General features: G+C 39.3%; 1 pseudogene across 1 annotated transcript; it reads left to right on the forward strand.

Moving 5' to 3' along the window:
* Window positions 1–5,334: 5,334 nt before the first annotated feature.
* On the forward strand, window positions 5,335–5,748 carry LOC308520832 (nuclear envelope phosphatase-regulatory subunit 1-like; annotated as a pseudogene). The gene has a single exon. The product of its transcript is annotated as a nuclear envelope phosphatase-regulatory subunit 1-like (transcript).
* The last annotated feature ends 580 nt before the right edge of the window (window positions 5,749–6,328 follow it).

The raw sequence follows: 6,328 nt of genomic DNA on the forward strand, positions 1-6,328 counted from the left end.
CAAAACAAAAACAGGGAAGTTGGGATAGCTCTGGGTGTGCCAACGGCCACCATTAATTATTATTATTATTATTATTATTATTATTATTATTATTATCATTGCCTACTTTTCTTTGGTGCTTTCCAGTTTAGAAGGTACTTTAATATCCTTTGTTTCCCATTAGTACTTTGGTTTGCCTTAACAACATTGAGAAAGAAGTAGGGACTCAAATTATTACCAAAAGTTTAAAATGAAAAAGATGATACCCAAAGGGGTTAATTGTCTTGCTCAAGGTCACAGAGCAAGTAACAAGATCCCTCACCTCTCACATCAGGAAACAGATTATTAAAGCTTCTGCCCTCCCTAATGCTAACAGGTTAAATGAGAGAAAAGAGAGCCCTGGGGAACTTCCCCTAATCACCCCACATTAGCTGAATGTCACAGATTGCATTCCAGTTCCTCTCAAATCCCACTGCACTTGCCATCTGTAAAATTCACCCGAGCTCTTCCTCCTGTTTTGGCTTGTCTGCCTTTTAAGAGTTTCATAAATGAATGGGAGAATGGTGTGTGTGTGTGTGTGTGTGTGTGTGTGTGTATGTGTGTGCGGTCCCTAATTATATAGCTCAGGTATTAGAAACAGAAACCTAGACTTCAGTATCACAAAACTTAACACAGTACAATGCTTAAAAATAATCTAGTTGAATGTATTAGATTAGGTAATAGTCAGCATGGAAAATACACATGTGGCCCTAAGAAGATAAGTCAAAGAAAAAAAGAATTTTAGTGGAGGTAGACCAGGTACTTTGTACCTATTGAGTCCAACACCATCATTTTAATCATTCTTTTTTAAAAAATATATCTTATTGATTTTTTACAGAGAGGAAGGGAGAGGGATAGAGAGTTAGAAACATGGAGAGAAACATCGACCAGCTGCCTCCTGCACGCCCCCACTGGGAATGTGCCCACAACCAAGGTACATACCCTTGACTAGAATCGAACCTGGGACCCTTCAGTCCGCAAGCCGATGCTCTATCCACTGAGCCAAACCGGTTAGGGCCATTTTAATCATTCTTTTGCCAAGATATTTAATTCCCTTGACCTTCTTGTTGCACATGCTGAACTCAATCACATCCCCAGATCAACCTACAGTCAACTTGGCCTTCTTCACTCCTTACCTTGGTTAGACTAGAGACTAGATTATAAACAACAGAAAGATGAACATACATTTGCTTAAATAATAAAGGGTATTTGGGCTAATATTCAAAGGTAAAACTGGCTTCGGATGGGGCTTGATTTTGCAGCTAAAATGATATGAGCAAGACCAAGCTTCTTTTTAATTCTGCCTCCCTCAGGGTCAGTTTCTTTCTCAGTCCAGGCATTGCTCCATTGCCTTCTGGTTTTCAGTAGTGCTATTGAGAATTCTGATGCCATTCTTGTTCCCAGTCCTTGGTATGTGACCCATTTTTCCTCATTAGAAGCTTTAGCATTCTAAAATTTCAAAATAATTTTTCTTAATTCATATCCAGCAGGAAAATGCAAATATGTGTCCCTGAATTCAGAGTGAAAGTACTAGGTGACAGGCCCACCATTGAACCAATCACTCTGGCCAGATAAATTGGAAAAACTGATGGGCTTAAAATCAGTTCTCTGCTCCCATCTTGAAGCTGGAATGGAATCAATTTCTCTAGAATCACATGAATCCCAAGTGGAGATTAGCAGCTATTGAAAAGAGGAAAATAGATACTATAGAAATAATTAACACATGTTCTCTACTTTCTTTCATCTTGGCTGGTAGATGTGAGTAGAATAAAGCAAACAATCATTTGTAATGCACAAATGAAAAATTGTGGTCTCCAAAGTCTGCAGAATTCTAATTCCATTAATTATTCTCCCCCCTCCTATTTCACTCTCTATTAAATGCTTTTCCTCATTTTATTCACTTGATTGAGTATCTCTCTTCACATATAAACAAATAAAACTCACTCAAACCAATGCCACTTAACTATTAATACCCAACTAAAACTCAAATCTGATGAACAGGTTCTTCCTAACACCCTCTTATTAAAACACCCCTCTGTTCCTCACGGTGATCTTGCAGAAAGTAACAAAACCAACTTGTTCAACTAAAGGTGTATTACTGGTGGTTTTTGGCTAAAGAGTGTTAGCATTCCTTGCTGTATCCATTTCAGTATTCACTGAAATTCATTGAAGTATCCTTCATTTCTCTTCTGAATTACTGTGACTCAGATCTGATCCTGTCACTTCCATGCCCCCATATTCCTAGGAATAAAGTTTAAATATTTTACCCTGGCCTATAACACTGACCTTACAATCACACTTTCTATCTTCTTAATCACCACCTCCCCAACTCCAGCTCTATGCACCAGCCTGCATGCATTTCCTTGCAGCTCTTCTAAAGCATTTTTCTAAACTCTGGCATGCCCTTTGGACCTCTTCTGATGGCTAGAAATCTTCTTCATCTAGCTAATTTTTATTTGTGCTTGAAGACTTGGCTTAAGCATTTCTGCCTCTGAGAAGACTTCTTGTATATCTCCAAGAGTCATCAGTTTGTGTTTATTTCTTTCATAGCATGTATTACGGTACTGTACTTACTTGTCTATTTTCTCTATAAGGCTACTAACTTCTTAAGGTCCACAACCTTGTCTTATTTATCCTGATATCTTTTTGGCAGTGGATCATACCCAGGGTTCTTCTCCTGCAATGTTTGAAAATAAAAATAAGGAGTGGGCTAGGTTGCTCAGGGACTGAGAACTGCTTTGTGGATTTGTTAAAGATAATAACTGTTTGACAATATACTAGACAGTCCTGTATTATCCCCCTCAAAATGCCAATAGTATCTCCATTAGAAATACCAGAGGTTCTCAGTCAGTGTTCATTTGTTCAAGAAGTGAACAAATGAACATAAATAAATAAATAAATAAATAAATAAATAAATAAATAAATGTAAACAAGTGAGAATAAATTGGTGAATAAATGACGAGGGAGAAAAGCAGCGTGTATTTGGAAAAGAAAGTTTTCTCGAAGGGAAAGCCTCAATTGGGAAATTCATGCTCTGACAAATTAAAATTTTTTCCTGGTCATATTCACTGTCCCTTTCCACTGGGTATTGTAAGTGCAAGGTATAACCTGAGTTAAAAAAAATTAAAGTGAAAAGATTCAAATAAAGATATCTAGGGTGGGATATAAAACCAAGCTATGGAGATGTGAAAAGGGAGACATTTCTATAAGGCTTCTCAGACTTGTGCCTATGACATTTACCTCGCCTTTTTCAAGACAAATCCTCTTACTTCTGATTTGAACTTCATATTCAACCATTTAACCTAAAGCCTATTACTTGCAGTTTATTGTTGCTGCAAATTAAAATCCATAGGAAACAGATATGCACTGTGGTTTTATTTGTCAATGCAAGTAATGTGTGAGTCACTTCCTCCCTTTAGGGGAAACTTAGCTGGGTAAAATTTCTCTGAGGCTCAGCTCTTCCTGAAATAACTTTGTCATTAAAGACAGAGGCACTGAATCAAAAGCTAATTGAATCAAAATGGTGGTAATTTAATCTGAAATTCTACACCCATTTAGTGCCTAAATAATTGGTACCAAGTGTCTTTTATGCAAGGATGCCAAGTCTTCTGGGTCCCAGTACAGTCATTTCTAGTTTTGAAGGCAGTGTTTTAAACTTCCTCAACGTGTTCATATATCCAATGACATAAAGAAGATTTCAGTGTAATACCAACCCATAAATATCAGCTGGTGATCATGATCTAACCCAGGGGTGGGCAAACTTTTTGACTTGAGGGCCACAATGGGTTATTAAACTGGACCGGAGGGCCGGAACAAAAGCATGGATGGGGTGTTTGTGTGAACTAATATAAATTCAAAGTAAACATCATTACATAAAAGGGTACGGTCTTTTTTTTCAATAGTTTTATTCATTTCAAACGGGCGGTATCCGGCCCGCGGGCCGTAGTTTGCCCATGGCTGATCTAACCTGTACTTCAACAATTAAGAGGCACCCTTAAAAATTTAGAACATTTTTTATTCACACTTTTCATGGAAATATTTTTCTAAACTTCTAATTTCACTGGAGCAAATAGCAGTAAAGTCTTTTCACAAGGATGACCATGAAAGACATCTGTTCATCTTTAATAATTATAGACCCAGCATATTCCTAACTCTCAATGTTCTATTTCTTCATTTGCTGTGTAAAAGGAGGGGAGAAACCCTTCCTTTTCTTATGATTCTTTTGCGACCTATCAAATTGGTAAACTACTCCATGGGGACCTATCAATGGGAGCTAATGGCTAGCAGAGCACTAAAATAGCCTTTAGAGGAGCGGTTCTCAACCTGTGGGTCGCCAACCTGTGGTTTGCGACCCCTTTGGGGGTCAAACGACCCTTTCACAGGGGTCGCCTAAGACCACCAGAAAACACATATATAATTACATATTGTTTTTGTGATTAATCACTATGCTTTAATTATGTTCAATTTGCAACAATGAAAATACATCCTGCATATCAGATGACGGATGACGATTCATAACAGTAGCAAAATTACAGTTATGAAGTAGCAACAAAAATAATTTTATGGTTGGGGGGTCACCACAACATGAGGAACTGTATTAAAGGGTCGCAGCATTAGGAAGGTTGAGAACCACTGCTTTAGAGATTCACTAAATTCACTAGTAAATTCAATGGTGGGAATTATTTTAGGCACTCACAGTAGTTCAAGAGGGAGAAATTTGGGAATAGACTGGATCTGAAGCAAGCAAAGCCTAGAGTTATTCAATTTATATTAATGAAGTAAAAGATGATTCCATACAGAGATCATCAGCTCCTCAGATCTTACTTTGCAGGAAGCTGCCATCTTTACTTTTAAACAAAGCTAATTAGGTGTAGCTGAATGGATGTAAGAATTACACTAAACTTCACGTGGCATATCTATTGGGCACATTATATATGAAGGCCCTCTGATAGCTATTGCACAGAATTTTATAAACTCAATTTATCATCCATTATGGGGAATAAGATAGAGCAGCAATTTTCAGCATTTTTCATCTCATGGCACATATAAACTAATGACTAAAATTCTGTGGCACACCCACATCAAGTATTTTTGCCAATCTGACAAAAAAAAAATAGGTATAATTTTGATTCATTCATACCGGACAACTATTGTTGTGTTGGCTGTTGTCATTTTTTATTTTGCAATCTAAGGGAAAGTAGGTCAGTGGCCCTGACTAAACAGTCAGATACTGCATGTTTTAAAAATTCTTGCAGCAGGAGAAGTGGGAGTCAGTGTTGGGGGAGGGGGGGGGCGGGGGGCTCCCACGAAGCTGCGATGCAGCGGGACCCCCTCAGTGACGTGAACTCGCTGGAGTAGGCGGGAGATCTCAAGGCTTTCCAGAGGAGACTTACTGAATATATCCTTTGTTTGCAACCTGCCACTGACTGGACTCTGGAGAATGCCTCTTACAGTGGTATCTGTCTGTACAGCTACTGGTGCCTGGAACTGGTTAACAGACCCCGAGACACAAAGGTGTCCTTCCTCACGTCCTTATGGAATCACCCATTTCCCACCATTAGTTGCATCACTCTAATAGGCTTGTTCTTTGCTAGAATACACAAGAAAGAAGTTGCTCCATCCATTATAGCCGCGAGATGTTGAACTATGTTAGCCGAGTACAGCATGCCCTGTGATGACACAGGAAAACTGATGCTGAAACCGAGGCCTCATGTTCTGCCGTCACTGTAGCGAGACCTAACGCAGCCTTTCTTCAGGGAAGCGGCGCAGCAGAAGCCAGCAGGAGTCCCTGTGCAGTTGGATGTGGACGGTCAGAGCAACAGCCGCCAAGACCTGAGCAATATTTACGCAGATAGCTTGGCGGTGGCGACTCACATGATCAGCGCTGGTACCGCGGGCTATTTGCGTATCAGTATTAGTGTCACTTTAGGACTTCAGATCCTGCAGAGATTGTTGCAGATGAAGTATGTGTGTGTGTTACTAAGTTAAACATAGGAACAGAAACTCATCCAGCTTTTATCATGTATTCTTGCAAACTACTGTAAATAGCAAATCCATGCCAGTGTCAAAGAGGAAAGCCTTATGTGGACTTGGTTCTCCTGCACAAGTACTTCAGGAACATGAGCTTGCCATCTCCAGGGCTCTTTGAAACCTGCTGTTAAGGGTAGCGGTGCCTTTCGTTCCTACACTCCTCTCTTTTAATCATAATGCAGGAAACCATCGGGTTGGGCTCGGACTGAGGAAAACTCATCTTCATTATGTTGTAAGAAATCATAGATGTTTTGAGAAACAATTTTTGTTAAACCCGAGA

This window comes from Myotis nattereri (assembly GCF_964212035.1).
Source record: "Myotis nattereri genome assembly, chromosome: 6".
Lineage (NCBI taxonomy): Eukaryota > Metazoa > Chordata > Mammalia > Chiroptera > Vespertilionidae > Myotis > Myotis nattereri.